The sequence below is a fragment of the Propithecus coquereli genome, unplaced genomic scaffold (assembly GCF_000956105.1).
Source record: "Propithecus coquereli isolate 6110/MARCELLA unplaced genomic scaffold, Pcoq_1.0 Scaffold2, whole genome shotgun sequence".
Classification (NCBI taxonomy): domain Eukaryota; kingdom Metazoa; phylum Chordata; class Mammalia; order Primates; family Indriidae; genus Propithecus; species Propithecus coquereli.
In genome coordinates this window covers 18482583-18501937 of record NW_012144966.1, presented here as the reverse complement: position 1 = coordinate 18501937, position 19355 = coordinate 18482583, and the positions used below count along the sequence as shown (strand labels likewise).

The 19355-nt window shown below is 35.3% G+C and overlaps 1 protein-coding gene across 1 annotated transcript in view; it reads left to right on the top strand.

Moving 5' to 3' along the window:
* Positions 1-19355, top strand: part of RALYL (RALY RNA binding protein-like) — a 179769-nt gene that overhangs the window by 11181 nt on the left and 149233 nt on the right. The window contains exon 2 of the mRNA XM_012643575.1: positions 16620-16667. The gene's annotated coding sequence lies outside the window, so the exon portion shown is untranslated. The remainder of the gene's footprint in view (positions 1-16619; positions 16668-19355) is intronic.

Below are 19355 nucleotides of genomic sequence, written 5' to 3'. Positions count from 1 at the left end.
GCAATTGTGAATTGTGCTGTAATAAACATTTCCAGCACAGGTGTCTTTTTGATATAATGACTTCTTTTCCATTGGGTAGATACCCAGTAGTGGGATTGCTGGATTGAATGGTAGGTCGACTTTTAGTTCTTTGAGGAATCTCCATAGTGTTTTCTGTAGAGGTTGTACCAGTGTGCAGTCCCACCAACAGTGTATAAGCATTCCTTTTTCACCAAATCCATGCCAACATCTATTGTTCTTTGATTTTTTTAATAATGACCATTCTGTCAGGGGTAAGGTGATATCTCATTGTGGTTTTCATTTGCATTTCCCTGATGATCAGTGATGTTGAGCATTTTTTTTTTGAATGTCCGTTGGCCATCTGTATATCTTCTTTGGAAAAAATCCTGTTCATGTCTTTTGCCCACTTTTTGACGGAGTTATTCAATTCTTTCTTACTGAATTGTTTGAGTTCTGTGTAGACTATAGACATTAGCCCTTTTTGGAGGTATGGTTTGTGAATATTTTCTCCCATTTGTAAATTGTCTATTTACTCTGTTGATTATTTCCTTTGCTGTGCAGAAGCTTTTTAATTTAATTAAATCCCATTTATTTATTTTTGCTGTTGCTGTATTTGCCTTTGGGGTCTTAGTCTAAATTCTTTGTCTCCCTAGGCCAATGTCTAGAAGAATTTTTCCTATGGGGTTTTTCAGAATTTTTATGGTTTAAGGTCTTACGTTTATGCCTTTAATCCATCTTGAGTTAATGTTTGTACATGGTGAAAAATAAGGATCCCATTTCATTCTCCTACATGTGGACATCCAAATTTCCCAGCACCACATATTGAATAGAGCATCCTTTCCCCGGTGTATGTTTTTGTGTGCTTTGTCAAAAATCAGTTGGTCGTAGCTATGTGTTTTTATTTCTGGGTTCTCTATTCTGTTACATTGGTCTATGTCCTACTTTTATACCAGTACCATGCTATTTTAATTACTATGACCTTGTAGTATAATTTGAAGTCAAGTAATGTGTGCCTTCAAATTTGTTCTCTTTGCTTAAGATTGCTTTGGTTATTTTGGCTTTTTTGGTTCCATATGAAGTTTACAATTATTTTTTCTAGATCTGTGAAAAATGTTGGTATTTTGATGGGAATTACATTGAAACTGTAAATCACTTTGGGCAATATGGACATTTTAACAATGTTGATTCTTCCAATCTGTCAGCATGGGATATTTTCCCATTTGTTTTTGTCATCTATGATTTCTTTCATCAGTGTTTTTTAGTTCTCCTTGTAGAGATCTTTCATCTTCTTGATTAAGTATATTCCCAGGTATTTTATTTTCTTTGCAGCTATTGTAAATGGTATTGTGTTCTTGAACTGACTCTCAGCTTTACTGCTATTAGTATATAGAAATGGTACTTACTGGTGTACATTGATTTTGTAACCTGAGGCTTTGCAGAATTTATTCATTAATTCAAGGAGTCATTTGGTGGTGTCTTCCGGTTTTTCTAGATATAAGATCACATGGCCAGCTAACAGGGATAGTTTGCCTCCTCTTTCCGAGTTTGGATACCCTTTATTTCTTCTCTTGCCTGATTGCTCTAGCTAGGTCTTCCAGTGTTATGTTGAATAGAAATGGTGACAGTGGCCACATTTGTTCCAGTTCTTAAGGGAATGCTTTCAAATTTTCCCCATTCAGTATGATGTTGGCTGCATGTTTGTCATATATGGCCTTTTCTTATTTTGAGGTATGTTCCTTCTATGCCTAATTTTTTGAGTGTTTTTACCAAGAGAGAGTGCTGGATTTTATTGAATGCTTTTCCTGCATCTATTGAAATGATCAGATGGTCTTCCTTTTTACTTCTGTTTATGTGTTGAATCACATTGATTGATTTGTGTCTATTGAACCATCCTTGTATCCCTGGGATGAAACTCAGTTGATCATGGTGGATAATCTTTTTGATGTGCTGTTGAATTCAGCTTGCTAATATTTTGTTGAGGATTTTTGCATATATTCATAAAGAATATTGGTCTGTAGTTTTCCTTTTATGTCATGTCCTTTACTGGATTTGGTGTCAAGGTGATACTGGCTTTGTAGAATGAGTTAGAGAGGATTCCCACCTTCTTGGTGTTATGGAACAGTTTCAGTAAAATGGTTGTCAGTTCTTCTTTGTAGATCTAGTAGAATCAGCTGTGAATCCATCTGGGACAGGGTTTGTTATCATTGTTTTTGGGAGATTTTTTATTACTATTTCAATCTCACTACACATTATTGGTCTATTTCTTCCTGATTCAGGCTTGGGAGGTTGTTTGTTTCCAAGAATTTATCAATTTCCTGTAGGTTTTCTAGTTTGTTTACATTGAGATTTTCATAGTATTCATAGATGATATTTTGTAGTTCTGTGGTATCAGTTGTAGTGCCTCTTTTCACATTTCTGATTGAGCTTATCTGGGTTATTTCTCTTCTATTTCTGGTTAATATATCTAGTGGTCTGTTGATTCAGTTTATCTTTTCACAGAACAAACTTTTTGTTTTGTCAATCCTTTATGTTGTTTTTTTTTGTTTTTGTTTTTGGTTTTGTTTTTTTTTTTGATTTGCATTTCATTTAGTTCTGATCTGATCTTTGTTATTTTTCCTTCTGCTAGCTTTGGGTTTGGTTTGTTCTTCTTTTTCTAGTTCCTTTATGTGTGACAGTAGGTTGTTAATTTTGATCTTTCTGTCTGTTTAATATAAGTATTTAAGCCTATGAATTTACTCCTTAGTACTGCTTGTAATGTATCCCAGAGATTTGGAAGCTTGTATTACCTTTGTCATTCAATTCAAAATTTTTTTTTATTTCTGCTTTGATTTCATCAATAACCTAAGGACTGTTGAGGAACAGGTTGTTTAATTTCCGTGTATTTTTTGTAGTTTTGAGAATTCCCCTTTGAATTGATTTCTAGTTTTATTCCACTATGGTCAGAGAAGATACATGGTATGATTTCAGTTTTCCTAAATGTGCCAAGACTTGTTTTGTGGTCTAACATATGATATAACTTGGAAAATGTCCCATGTGCTGATGAGATGAATAGATATTCTATAGTTTTAGGGTATAATGTTCTGTAATTGTTTACTAGGTTCTTTTGTTCTAGAGTCCCACTTAAGTCCAGTATTTCTTTCTTCATCTTCTGTCTCAATGATCTGTTCAGTTCTGTCAGTGGAGTGTTGAAGGCACTAGCTATTATGCCGTTACTGTGTATTTCTTTCCTTAAATTTAGGAGCATTTGTTTTATAAATCTGGGAGCTCCTGTGTTAGGTGCATATATATTTAGGATTGTTACACCTTCCTGTTGGCTTGATCCACTTATCATTATATAGTGACCATCTCTGTCTTTTTTACTATTGTTGATTTAAAGTCTATTTCATCTGATATGAGAATAGCTCTCTCTGCTTACTTTTGGTTTCCATTTGCAAGGATTATTTTTTTCTACCCTTTTACCTTGAGTCTATGACAATCTTTGTGAGTTAAATGGTTTTATTGGAGACAGTATATATTTGAGTTGTGGGTTTTTTAATCCATTCAGGCAATCTACATCATTCAATGTAAGTACTGATATGTGAGATACTGTTCTGGTCATCATTTTGATGGTTCCCTAGTTGCTGTGTTCTCTTCCTTGTGTTACTGTTTTATAAGAGCTGTGAGTTTTAGCTTTTGGGTGTTTTTACACTAGTGAGTATCAATTGTTCTGTTCCACATATAGAACACTTTTAAGCATTTCCTGTAGAGCATATCTAGTGGTGGCAAATTTCCTTAATGTTTGCTTGTCTGGGATAGACTTTATTTCTCCTTCATTTATGAAACTTAAGTTGTGCAGGATACAAAATCTTGGCTGGCAGTTATTCTGCTTAAGGAGATTAAAGGTAGGACTCATTCCTTTCTGGCTTCTAAGGTTTTCTTTTTTTTTTTTTTTTTTTTTTTGAGACAGAGTCTCACTCTGTTACCTGGGATAGAGTGCTGTGGTATCAGCCTAGCTCACAGCAACCTCAAACTCCTGGACTCAAGCAATCCTCTTGCCTCAGCCTCCTGAGTAGCTGGGACTGCAGACATGTGCCACCATGCCTGGCTAATTTTTTTTTTCTATATATTTTTTTTTTAGTTGTCCAGCTAATTTTTTCTATTTTTAGTAGAGATGGGGTCTCCCTGTTGCTCAGGCTGGTCTCGAACTCCTGAGCTCAAACGATCTGCCCGCCTCAGCCTCCCAGGGTGATAGGATTACAGGCGTGAGCCACCGCACCCGGCCAGATTTTATTAAGAAATATTCTGTTAGTCTCATGGGTTTTCCTTTGTAAATTACTTGATGTTGTCACCTCATGGATTGTAGGGGTTCCTCCTTCATGTTGATTTTGGCCAGTTGATGACTATGTGCCTTGGTGATGCACTTTTTGCAATGAATCTCCCAGATGTTTGTTGAGCTTCTTGTATCTGGATGACTAAATCCCAGGGAAGGTTTCCTCAATTATGTCTCAAATAGGTTTTCCAGACCTTCTGCTTTTTCTTCTTCACCCTGAGGGATGCCTATGATTCTTACATTTGTCTGCTACGTAATCCCATATTTCTCGTAGGCTTTGTTCCTCTTGATTCTTTGTTCTTTATTTTTTACTGACTTTTAATTCAAAAGAATTCTCTTCAAATTCATCTGGTAAAATAGAGATGAGAATATTTAAAAAGATTTTGAATAATAGTAATATAAAAGACACTATCTCTTCTACAAATACAAAATTTAGGAATAATAATTGACATGCTAATCAGTGGGAAAAAATAGAAACCGTAACAATAAGCCATATTTATACAGGAATGTTATAATATTTTGGGAAACTGGACAATTCAAAAAATCAAGTACATGTGTATAGTGGAATGACAAAGTTTATTATACAAAGATTTGATAAAATCTTTAAGATATTTTTAATAACAATGGTGATAAAAGCTATCCCCCAAATTTTAAATGGTTTTAATATTTTTTGCTAAAATAACATCCCCTACTTGTTTTTGGTACATAGTCTCTTGCATTTAAGTAGTTTTCTTATTGCTATTTTACTTTGAAATATATTATAAGGAAGCCCTCTTAAATTTTTCAAATGCCTCCTTAGCATCTACTCATAAAATCATATTTTTCTCCTTTAGTTTGTTTTTGCACCAGATTATGTTGATGGATTTTCAGACTTGAACCTGATACTAATTTCCTTTTTCTGATTTACTTCAGTTTATTGGGTATTCTTTTTCTAGTGAGATTAGAACTGAGTTATTTTCTTTTTCATCTTTCTTCTTTAAGAAAGAAGTCATCTAAAGCTATAAATTTTTGAGTCAAGTTTTCACTGGTCCCATAAGTTTTAGAAAAAGTATTCTTTTTTATTTCTTTCTAGATAATATGAAAGTGTAATTTTCATTTCTTCTTTAATACAGCATCAATTTGGTTGAACTGGAGCTGGTACTAAGGGAAAGGGAGCCAAATTCAGGTCACTAGCTTTCCAAAACCTCTATGTGAATATCTACATGTTACATTTTAACAATATAATTTGATTTTAATAAAATCATGAAATTTCAACTTGGAAGATACCCAGAACTATGTAATACGTCAATTCTCTTTTCTACAAAACCCCTAACAAATAGTTTTCAGGCTCTTCTCATGGCATATATATGTCTGTTACAGTAGGTCATGCAATGCTTTGTTATGGTATTTTCCATTTTATGATTCTATTCTTTCCCCAAACTACTAGAAGCTCAAGGTGTTTGGAACTCATTATTCTATTTCCTTTTTTTTTTTTTTTTTTTTTTTTTTGAGACAAGAGTCTGGCTCTGTCCCCCGGGCTAGAGTGCCGTGGCATCAGCCTAGCTCACTGTAACCTCAAACTCCTGGGCTCAAGCGATCCTCCTGCCTCAGCCTCCCAAGTAGCTGGGACTACAGGCATGTGCCACCATGCCTGGCTAATTTTTTCTGTATATATATATTTTTAGTTGTACAGATCATTTCTTTCTATTTTTTAGTAGAGACGGGGTCTCTGTCTTGTTCAGGCTGGTCTCGAACTCCTGACTTTGAGCGATCCACCCGCCTCGGCCTCCCAGAGTGCTAGAATTACAGGTGTGAGCCACCGCACCTGACCTCTATTTCTTTGTTATATTTAGCAGTAACATTCTTCCTTGTAATTACTACCTTTTAATACTTTTTCTGCCTTCTGGAGCCAAAATGAATAAATTCAATTCCTCTTCCATGTGAGAGCCTTTCAAATATTTAAAAAGTTAGCCATCTTCTTTCCCAAATCCTTTCTTCCATAGACCAAACATTCTCATTAATTCAACTATTTTTTATACAGGGTCATTTTTTGAGACTTTTTGCCATCCAAATTTCCTTCATCTGTGTGCAACCCAGTTGGTCAAAATCCATCTAAAACTGGACTGGCACATACTAAATTAAATATTTCTAATGATGTCTCAAACATGAAAGCCCAATGGAATTATTACCTGTTTCTTATAGACACTATATTTCATTTGATGCCAACTAAGATTTCATTAGCTTTGTGGTGTTGTATCACATTCATGGCTTATATTGAGCTTGCAATTGACAAAAACACCTAGGTATTTCTTATACCAATATCTAGTAAGCCATAGACAATGTGGTTTATGCTCTGGACTTTAATTGTTCATATTGATGCCTTGGTTCTCTCATTTATAAAATCAAAATGATATTAATACTAATTGATAGGATTTTTAAGATTAATAATTTGATATATGTAAAGCACTTAGAACAGTGGTTGATATATGCTAAGCATTCAGTAAATGTTAACTGTTAACATTATTATTATAAATTATTATTTAATATTATCATCCCTTTTGACATCACTCTCAAACATTTTTATAAGGTAGTCTCCACCAGGAAGAACTTACGCAGTTGAAGGAAAACTTTAGAAAAATCATTATAACTCAAGTTAAATCATAATAAAAATATCAACTGCAAAAAGATTTATCTGTAAATGGACAATCTGTACCCTTTGACTATATGTCACGTGTGACCAATCTCAAACATACAAAATACAAAAATGCCTAAATTGGATTGTATCAGTCAGGGTCCAGTCAGGAAACTAGGGACAAAAATCACACCGGTAATTTTAACAGTGAAAATGTAATATGAAGAATTATTGACTAGTAAAAGATAATTAAATACTTTAAAAAGATAAGAGATGCAAAAGATTATTGGAATAGAAAATGCATAGAACAACTGCTATCACTATGGCTGAGGGAGAGTACCCAAGGAAGGAACAAAGTTGAAGAGCCCCTCTCTCCCCAAGGCTGAGATTCAGATCTCATTGGAGAAAGTGTGTCTTCAGCCTACTGGAGGCTTGTTGGGATGTTGGTGGACTGGAGGTGATGAGGAGGAAACCTCCTGCTGGTGATTATCAGTGAGTCTTTGATAAACTGCTGGTACCGAGCAAGACAACAAGAAGAAACCTGGAAAAAGCAGCTCTTTCTTCCTCTTCTATGGCTTGCAGTTTTTCTCCAGTGCCCTCTATTGGCAGATTTTAACATTGTGCCCACTGGCAAAGGAGAAATGTTTACACAAAGCAAGGGCAGAAAAAACCAGTGGATTTAGAGCTGATAGGCAATAAACGGATAAATGGCAGAAAGATCTAACCTAACGTGACAGTTGTAATGGTCTAAACCTTCTAATATTAATATTCAGATGTTTGAAAATTCAAATGAAAACCTTTGTTTTCCTACAAAAAGTTAATATTATAGCAGAAAGTTCCATAGAAGTGCAACATTCAATTCACAAAATATCTTCTGGATGACTAAAACACCCTGCCTTTTCAGATCTCACAGTCTAGTGAGATAGATTCCTAAATGGTCAAATACAGTATAACATAGCTTCTTATGCGTACTTCTATCTAAACATACGAATGAGATCTGCACATTAATGACTAAATTCAGTTGAAACAAGGAGATGGATGATACTCTACAGGATTTTAACATGAGTCCTCCTGGAATATTTTACTCTGAATATGTTAGTGTTAAAAAGTTCAGATAAATTAGATTAAATTCAAAGAAGAAAGACAGGGATGATTAATGGAATGGAAAGATTGGCTTGTGAAGGGAAAGACTAACAGAAATAAATCTATATAGATTAGCTAAGTGGCAAGAAAAGCAGATAGTTGACAAGCATGAGTCAGATGTAAATACAAAAAACCTATAGTTAAAGAACAGCACAAAAAGTGGAATTTATTCCAATTCAACAAACTTCGTAATTGGGGAAGACGTAGAGCTTGAATTAGGCCTTTAAGAATGGATACATTTCCATTTCCAATAGAAAGAAGACACCATATATGTTGATAAATGGAGAACATAACAGGAAACTTTCTGTTGAACAATCAATTGCGCTAATGCAAAAGATTGTATTGAGATACAAGAATGTCTCTGCCTGAGAGCAAGGAGATTTTCTGTACCAGAGTAGTGCCATCCAGAGAATACATGCTGAGAAATGCTAAAGTATTAAAAGAGTAAGTTAATAAATAGTGAAAGAGCGTCAGAGGAAGGAGCCACGTTTTGGAGAGTCCTGAATGTCGAAGAATCTGTATGTTACCTTTTAGGCCATGGGGAATAATTGAAGAGTTTTTGTTGTTATTGTTATTTTTTACTTTTGATAATTTATTTAAAAAATACTTTCAGGCCATTAGCAGCTTATATGATGGGTAGAAGATGTGGATATAGTTAGGACAAGGTATACTAGTTTGGAGACAGTTTCACTGATCCAGGTGAGAGTGTATGTCTATAGGCCAAGTCTTCAAATAACTAGATTTTTGGTTCTCCTGTTTTCACATTTCTACTTCTCTTACCAGGTGTGTCATGCTGTTTGTGAAAAATAAATCTTCACTCTCATTGCAGCTTTATAAAGTAATCATGAATTGAAAAGAAGTACCCACGTATTTCCCTGTTCATTCTAGACCAGAAGACAGAAGTAAAAACGCAATTTTGGAATGACAAGTTTAAATATCCTTCCTAAGACAACACAGCATAGAGAAGGGTAACAGCATACTCCATTCAAAGTGATACTGCCTTCCAAAATCAGAATCCCTGTGTTGACTCAGCCAGAAAAAAGAAAACTAATTCTGATTTTTTTTCCTTTCTCTCTTGTTTACAAAATTCTTTCTTTATACATCCTATCGCTGCTATATAAATTAATCATTCTTTAAATATGTGAGACAGTAAGCTTTACTCACAGCAAGTAAAAGATCAAAACTTTCAAATGGGTCGAGTGGATTACTTTAATCTTTTGAACTTCTTAGCCACTATCTCTTCCTCAGATGACAGGTCCTTATTTACAATTAGCCAGGAACTCAATAAATGTGTCATAATACTTCAGGTTCCTGCTCACCTTTTCTCTCTTTCCAAAGGTCCTTGGGAATAAATCAAGTATTTAGTCAATGAAACTTTGACTAACTAGCTTATTTCACTTCTTTTGAATTTTGAATATGTATGTGTATCTATATCCACTAAAAACACACATAAAAGTAAATTTATAATGTGAATTTCCTAAATTGAAAATGGACAGATTTTTGTCCACATAATGTCTTAGCAAAGTTTAAAAATACATTCAACTTTAGGTACTCTGACAACTGGAAACCTACACTAAAATTTTATGGCAAGTTAGAAACAGCATCCTGTAGGTACATCTAAGGTTGCTTCTGATTTCACCTTCACCATGAGGAAGGGTGCTCTGGAAATTCAGCCACTTAGCCTGCATTTTTCTCCTGCACTCATAACTTCTAGGACTAACCCTAGGTATTCTGAAGAATAGCTGTGCTAAAGAGAGAGAATAATCTTCAAAAGGCACTGTTCTCCATACTTGTTTAACTTTTTTCTACCAATTTTCTTGACCACCTGGAAGGACCTACCTTTTGAACATTCACTTGTCAAATCTCCACCATTTACAAGGTCCAAATGTCATCTCTTTCATAAAGGTGTGTTTGGTCCCCATGTCCCACTCACCACATCCTATTTCTCCTGCATATGAGTGCTCACAGTTTTTATTTCCATTTTGACAATTATCAAATTCTGCTTCGAATTATGATCATGTGTTCATTTGTCTAATCCCTTATATTTAGATTGAAATTCCTTGAGGTTAGAAGCCATGTTCTGCTGATATTTTTATCCATAACTCCTAGTATTGCACCTGACTTATAATAAGTACTTAATAACTGATTATTCAATTTAATTTAGGAAGCCAGATGTAGTAATTGAGAAGGCTCTAGCACTAGTTGTTATTGGCAAGATGTCTGCTAAGAAACCATCCATTAAAATGTTCCCTACATGTGCTAGGGAGATTATAAATATTCTTAAGATTATATTTTAATGAAGTTCTGTAAGGAAAAATAAAAATAAATACTTTGCGTATTAGTCTACTCATATGAAACTGGCTTCATGAATTCAAAGGGATTAGATAAAATTGATTGTATATATTTTAAAACCCAGTGAGTTGTGATTTTTTTCTTCTATAAATGAAAAAGTTTAAATGAAATTCCAGGAAAGTTACTTTGCCCTCATTTAATCTTCAGTAATAAAAGAAAGAGTATGAGTGTACAACTCCAAACAATTACTTTAACAATTTTGATTTTACATTACATTTTGAGGGAATCTGAGCAATTAGAATAAAGGTACATTGAGAATTAGGAAAAAATTCATAAACGTGTACCAGATTTTAAAATTAACAATATGAAATATTTATTTGTGCTAAATATTCAAAACCATTTTTCACTTTTCTAGAAAGTCAAGTACCTGCCACAAGCCACTGACCACGCCCACAAACCACAATAGCCTTGACATTTCCTGGTTTGAGTTTCTTCCTGGATAGTGTCCCAAACATATTAATTTATTATTGTTTTTGTTTTCGGTGGCCTAAGAACCAGTTGTCATACAAAACAAATGAAATGAAAGTTGAATCATTGTCTTAAAAGCCAAAATAGTTCAACCCATAAGGATGACAGCACCATTCTCAGTTTATGAGGGAAAAAAATGGTTGGGGGCAGTGGGGGATCTTTCTTAACTGAAAGACAAACTTTTTCTGGCAATATAGTTTGAAAACACATAAAATACCTTATAAACCTGAATATGACTGCTAGCAATGCCATCTTTTGACAGCCAATTTGAAATAGAGATTCACTCAGAAAAAATAAGAAGGGATTTTAATGAAAGAGATAGAATCTGTGGAGAGAAAAAATAAAGGACTGAGGAGAGTGGCAAGAACACTGGGGAAACCAAAACTGACATGAATCAGACTTGCCCTGGGGTGATCTTTTCATCTCTTTCATCTTTTCCTCTTTCTTGGAAATCCAGCTTGATTTTACAGTTTGTGACCTGAGCCAACTCCTGCCATGGCATTTCTGCTAAAAGCTCAAACCATTAAGACAAAAACAGTCTTGATTACCAAGATGGGTCTGTTTGTGCATTTCATCTCATTTTTAACTTTGACAGATAAAATTGAGTTCATGATGTCAGGCAGTGGAACTTGGGGATCAAACAATTCAGGATACTTAGCAATAACTGGTTCTTGTTAGTACATCTTCGCAGTCAGGATGGAACAAAAAATAAGCAGGTTGGACAATGTAATTTAAGCAGCAAGTAAAAAAAGTAAAAATGAGTTCTCTTTCTAGTGCTCTTTTAAATTTCCAGAAGGCCGTTAAATTATTGATATACTTCCTAAAGGTATAAAACATATGAGTGAAATAATTACTGTCATCTATATCAATAACACCTGTTTAATTGGTCAGGGTGTCGTATTTTCTTTTTGCAGTTAAACTCTGCTGTCTGAGATTATAACATAAAATAAAATGTCTCAGAAAAAATTATAAAAACAGGTTAACCACATATTCCCTTTCTGAGATTATTTGGTTATATCTGAAAATACTGAGAATTTTCATTGTATTGAAAATGATTGTTCCATCAATCAATAGCTATTTAATGTATTTAATATGACTAGCACCATGGCTAGTACATAGCAAATGCTCGAATATGCTTATTGGAGTTAAAAACTGCTCAGTATTATTTTATTACCATTATAATTATGATTGTTATTATTACATTTCTGATTGCCAGACACTTCCAGGAAAGTGAAATGGGAAACAAGATCTAAAGGGTGCTTGGGATTCAAGGAATGTAAAAAGGGAGAGAGGACATATGTAAATATTAAAACGAATTTATACATCTTTAAATGTTCTCATCATTTTGATCATAAACCTAAACACTGCTCTCTGTAACACCTCAGGAAAAATAGAATTGTATGTACTAAAATGTTAAGATTATTAAGATTACTTAAATTAACAAATGTCTGAAGAAGTATGACACAATAGGAAAAAAACGACAGACTTTGGATTTAGATAAACCTGTGTTTAAATCTCAGCTCTATGAAAACGGATAAAAACCAGTTACTAAGTGACTACTATGTTATGAAAACTGCTCAGTAAAGTGGTTCGTTGTACAATCCCATTTTGCCGATGAGGTTCAGGACAATTAGATGGATGGTTCAATGTCATGTCTATTCAGTGGAAAGCTGGGGTCTGCACTAAGAGCTGCCTTGTGTTGAGGTTTATCTCCTACCCACATCTGACCTATTTCACTGTTTCCACCTCCTCGTTTGACCTCTATGTTCTATTAAATCCACAGGAGCAGGCTTCAATCTCTGTCTACGCTGACTCCCAAAGATCTCACCTTTTTGTTGCTTTATCATCCTCAGTGTTCTCCCACCTCTCACAGAGCTTAGTTTTCCAGCCATCCTTGTCTTTGGGGCTTCCCTCCATCAGTTAGTACCCAGTTACTGCAAAAGTGTTTCTTGACTATGTCACAAGCATCCGAATGCTATCAGATTCAAATCTAATCTCTAGATTTTCCTCTAGAATGTCCTCCTCCCAATCTTCCCAGCTCAACAAAGGATAATACAATGTCCCCAGTTTCTCAAGCCAAAGCAGTGATAAGTTCTAGTGCATCTACCTCCAGAACCTGTCTTGAATCTGTCCACACCTCTCCATCTTTTCTGCTGCAGTGTAGCCTGGGACATTGTTATTTCTTGTCTGAGTGATGGCAGTAGCCCTGGACTGACCTTACTTCATTAAATCTATCAAAATCTTTCCTGACTTGTGCCTTTGGGCTTCCCTGTCTGTCCCTTTTCTTCCCCAGCTCTTGGTAGGACGTTTTTTGTCTTTCGAGCTTTCAGTTATACATCGTCTCCTCAGAAAGTCTAGTCCTCACCAATCTCTTCAAATGGTCCTTTCCTCTCTGTTTCTTTTTTTTTTTCCTACCTCATTTGTTTCCAAATCATTCATTTGCTTATCAGCTTACTTTCTGTCTATAGCACTGTCAAAGAAAAATTATGCCAGAAAAATTAAACAGGCAAAGAAGACTTTATTCAAGATGATTGCAATAAGGGACATAAATTGAATTAAACTCCACTGAACAAAAGGTGAGAGAGTTTTTAAGAGCTGGAGTAAGCTAGTGGAAACAGGAGAAATGTTCCACAATGTAATTAGGGCATCTGTGTTTGCTCATTGGTATTTATCTAAGTCAGGCTCCTACATAGTCACTGGGAGATATCTTCCTGGAAGATTACATTTCAAAGGCATGGTTCCCAGGTCCTTAAGAAAGACATTCCTGGGTTGTAAAATTGGCAAGATGCTGGGAGAAGAGTTACATCTCTAAGGAGGAGAGAAAGAATATATAATGGAAAGTTTTCTAATGCAAATTCTCTACAAAAAGGGGTCAGGGGATTATAGTCAGGAAGAAACCTGTCTAAAGTTTTGTCAAGCTGAAGAGAACCTTAAGGCCATCTTGGTCATCACTGGACTGTAAGATTCAGGCAAAAAAAAAAGAATCTATTTTTCTTCTAACCTAAGTGCTTAGTGTAGTCCCTGACACACATGATCTTAATCAAATTTTGATGAATGACTATGCTATACTGTAATACTAACCTGTGTTATCTTGGATATATAGCATCTCCAGACCTCAGTGTCCTGTAAAATTGAGAGAATCCTATACATCTTATAGATTGTTGTTAGGGTTAAATAAGATTATGCATATAAAAGCACCAAGAGTATAGCTTCAATAACTAGAATATTTCCCTCCTCAAATACCATGTTTTATAAACAAAGTCTATACAAAGCTCTTAAGATGGTATACTCTTTTCAATTATTTTTTTGCTTTGATTGTTGAGAACTTCATTCGTGTGTTATCCAAACCTGAATGCTATTAAACACGTTTATCTTCTCCCAACATATTGTTCAAAATAATCAAGCATAGGATAGAATGATGATTACCCATGACAAATATAAGAGTAGCATCACTTTAAACTTGAGACTTCCCAGTAAAAGTGTTTGGCAGGTATCACCATACTCATTGTTATCTGCAGTAGTAAGTGAATCACAATAAAAGAAGCATATGTACTGCTGTATTAGGAAGGTTTTGAGGTGACATTTGTATCTTAGGATTTGATGGTAGCCAATAGATTGTCTTTAAAATCCCTCAACTCAATGTCACAATTGTGCCTACATCAGCAATATAAATTAAAGTATAAACAATTACTATTTTAGCAATCTGTGACTGTCAAACAAATGTGGCTATTTTTATTCTTACTCTTTAGGCAATGGACTCATTTTCCTCTTGGTTTGCATAGATGGGTTCAGCATTGCTTTGGCCAGACAGTACTCAGTCTTCCATTCAGACACTCACAGGGAGTAGTTTCCCACTTTACATTTCAGTACTTGACCCCAGACACCATGTGTTCCATTAGGCAACTCTGGAGAATTTACCCTCATGGATTATGTGTGCTACCTCAGGCTTTTGTCCCCCCCGTAAGTAATGAAATGTGGGAGATAAAAATACATTTATCCTTAAAACCAGAATAACAAGCCCTTCTTTATAAGGTTCTTTTAATTTTTCTAACATGAGAATAGTTACAAAGTAAAGGTCTGTGAAATTTATTCAGAAATATAAAATTACTCTTCCATCATATAGTGGTTTCTCAAAAAGTCAAACATATTAATAGAATTATCACATTACCTAGAAATTCCATTTTTAAGTATAGACCCAAAAGAGAGTAAAGCAGGGCCTCAGATCCTTTGAAACCAATGTTCATAGCAGCAATATTCACAATAGCCAAAATTTAGAAATAGCTTAGATGTCTATTAACAGATTAATAGATAAAAAGTGGTATGTGGGTGTGAGATATACACACACACACACACACACACACACACACACACCACACCCCGTGGAATATTATTGTGCTACAATATCAATGAACCCTGAAAATACTATACTAAGTGAAATAAGCTAGACAGAGCAAATATTGTATGATTATATGATTTGTGAAGTATATAGAAGAGGCAAATTCATAGAGAGAGAAAGTAGAATCCAGATTACCAAAAGCTGGGGGTGGGAGGTGCGAGGAATGGGAAGCTATTATTTATGGAGTACAAAGTTTCTGTTTGGGATGATGAAAAAGTTCTTGAAATGGATACTGGTGATGTTTGTGAAACTTTGTGAATATACTTAATGCTAATGAGTTGTATAACTAACAATGATAAGAATGGAAATTTTGATATTATGTATATTTTACCACAATAAAAAATAAGTGAATAGACACAAAAAATGACTCCCTTTTATTACAAACACTCCACTCCTCATAAGACTAAGATTTCTTCCAGATCAAGTAGGGTTGCAAGGTGACATGAAAACAGCTCCAGATGTGGGTTCAGAAGTCTTGTCGAATCTCAGCTCTGTAACTCACTGGGGATATGAATTTGAACAAATTACTTAAGTCTTTTGCACTGTAGTTTCTTCTAGTTACATTATCCAACAGAGTTGTTTTGATGACTAAAATTGAAATGCGTATGAAATACCTTCTAAACTCAACTGTGCACGTGGATGGAGGCAACTTTTATTATATTACTATATTCCTTAAAAGAGCTTAGTCATAATAATCTTATCATTGAAATGCATTTATTAATTCCAATTTAAATGCCCTAAAATATGAAGTTGTTGTTGGTAAGATTCAGCCAAGGTGGTTTTTATCTTTAAATTTTTCTAAAGTATCAAATTAACAATTTTTAGAATTAAAAAAAATGCTAAATTTCTGAGGAAACCACATTTCTATTTATCATTTCTATAATGAATGTTTCATGAAACTTTTCCATTTATCTTATTTCAATACATTTTGTTCATTGTTTAGCCTCATTGTACATACCTTAGGAAGAAGTGATAACTATATCCCCTTAGAAAGAAGGGACAATTAGATTACATCTTATCTGGGAGGGAAAAAAGTCTTCATTCATATTTAATTGCAAGTGTTAAAAAATATTTGTTTTGCTACCTGATCTCATTTTTTATTCTTTCACCACATAAACTGTTATCAGTCCCTATATTGTCAACATATAATGATAATTTTATATTATATTATATCAAATTGGACATTATCTTGGAAAGTCCTTTGGATATATAATGACATTGATATATTTTAAATAAATATTTTTAAAAAACATAAATTTATTGCTATAACATTATAAATTGGTACCAAAATTAATGTTATTAAAACAAGTACCAACTAATTTCTTTGTTTCCCTCCTTAGTGGTTATGTCTTTGACTATGATTACTACAGAGATGATTTCTACAACCGGTATGTGAATTTTTCATCCATGTTTTTCTATGATTTAAATTATCTCTTGACTATTTTGTGTATTTATTCATAAGTATTCTTAATGTTTAAAACAATACTTTTACAGTTAAAAATAAAAGAAAATACTTTACTAAGTCCCAATAAAATGTAATATAGACATATTTTCCTATCTTCATTATATTTACTGAATTATAGTGGATCTTGAAGTTATAGGACTTTGGAGGCACTTAAGCCCAAAATTTGTTTCTAATATTTGGATAATATTCTAAAGATTTAATGAACTAATAGTATGTTCCAGGTCTGTTGTTGACTTAGAATCCTTCAAGATTGAGAGTTTTGTAAACTCAGAAAATGGCTTCAACATTCTAAAATACCTCATTTTCATGACACATTGAGAATGCTATATTGGTTAGATTCCCTGAAATTTAAAGACCGTTCCTGCTTTGCATGATAGTGTGAGGCCATAGAAGTGACCATGCAAGATGAAACCATGCAAAGTTGTTGCTAAAAATCAATGGAAGAATATAGGATTGTCCCATGACCTTTAAAAATGTTTGTCAAAATATTAAAAACTCCTTTGTTCTCTTCTCTATAAATACATAGTAAACTATATGAAAGCTAATAATTATTTAGTACACTGTACTTTAAAACAATAAAATATTGAGAATGAATGTGTTTTATTCCTTTAAGAATGAATGTGTTTTATTTCATTGTAAAAAAAAAAAACTTATCAAAGGTAGTTGGACCAGCACATGCCTTCTTTTCATTGCATAATGTAGAACATGGAGCACGCATGTGTTTTATGCCTTGGTGAATTGTCGTGCTCCGTTCAACAGTTGAATCAGCTTCAATATTTTATCAATGTTGTGAACTATCTCCAAGAGTTCTTTCTATGTATAGCTCTTTTGACAGTATGATTTTCTCTGCATTTCCCCATCCCTTTCATCATATCACAGCCCCCTTTCTCATTTATGTCAATAAATTTGACTTTACTAAGTTCCTCTGGCTCCATATCTGCAGTCTGTTAAATGGAAGAGTGTCAACATCCCTATGGTCAGCCATTTCTTCTATGATTCCATTTAAATTTAATTTAATTTCATTTCCAGAGTTGCCACTCTTCAATTCTTTGCTGTATTGTCATTTGTATTGTCCAACTCCCTTTTTGACTATTCACTTTTGTAAAATGCCACATGGGTTTATCACTGGGAGACAAGGAGGCATCACAACTACCCAATTGCTATCTTGTATGAACTGAATAACCAATGTACAAGTGCTGCTTGCCTGGTGACTCCAGCAGAGCAGGGCAAATCCTGAGGAGGAGAGACATTGATCCAGCTTGGGCACCCCGTGGGTGACTTGAGACCAACACTCTTCTCCCTGGCAGGGTCAGGGATTGATCTCCAGGGCCCTAGAGACAGACCTGCAGGCCAGGTCCTGTACACTCAGGTCTTGATCACATTGCCCAGGGGCACCGAAGGGATATTTGTGAACTAGTCTACTGAGGTGTGTGTGCCTTCAGGGGCAGATCAGAGTGGGTCCTAGCTGCAGCGTGCTCAAGGGGCAACCCTCCTCCTACAGGAGAGCCATGCTCCCAGCTCAGGCTGTGATCCTGAGCAGGGAACCTCCCAGCTCTCATCACAGTCAGAGGAGATCTGCTGGCTTGAGGTCCTGCCTACTGGCAGAGGCCCAAGAAAAACTGAGGAACAGAGAGAGTGGAAAGCAGTGAGACTGGCTCCAGACTGCAGGTCTCAGACAGCACCACCCCCACACACAGACCTTTTGGCTGAGTGGGGTCATTTCAGCCCCTCCCTTGCAGCTTTGCCCAGAAACAGAAAACAGACTTTCGATCCCTGCTAACAGCATTTGTGTAGCTTGAGGACAGGCCCACCCAACCCACACCCACCTAGCCTCACTCACCAACTCAGCCCCACTGAGGTGGAGAATAAGGACACACCTGGAAGTCCCAAGATCCCACCCACCACCTGAGGTACTAGAGTGCCTCTCCAGAGGAGTGAGAGCTGGTTACAAGACCCAAAAACAACATTGCAGCTTGCTCCTCCAAGCAAGCACCACCTACTGACAGGGAGGTTAATTTGTACATCCTTTTACTGCATTTACTGACTCATCACATGGAGTGTAGTCAAGTCTCACCCACAAACACCAGCTACTGGTTCAGAGACTGAACTGGGCTGGCTCTGAGACTAAACTGGGCATGTCATTATCTAAACAAAATCCAAAGGTAAGAAGCAACAGCTGCTCCAGATGGGAAGGAATCAGCAAAAGAACTCTGGAAGTATGAAGGATCAAGCTGAAAACACACCCCCAAAGGAGAACACCAGCTCTCTAGCAATGGATTGCCACCAAATTCGGGACACTAAAATGACAGAAGAATTTTGAATCTGGATTGTAAGAAAACTCAATGATGTGCAAGAGAAAATGGATACCTAACACAAAGAAACCACAAAAAAAAATCCAGGATTTGGAAGAAAAAGTCACTAAAGAAATTGAAATATTAAGGAAAAATCAGGCTGGGCATGGTGGCTCACATCTGTAATCCTAGCACTCTGGGAAGTAGGAGGACTGCTTGAGATCAGGAGTTTGAGACCAGCCTCAGCAAGAGTAAGACCCTGTCTCTACAATAAATAGAAAGAAATTAGCAAGACAACTAAAAATTTAGAAAAAATTAGC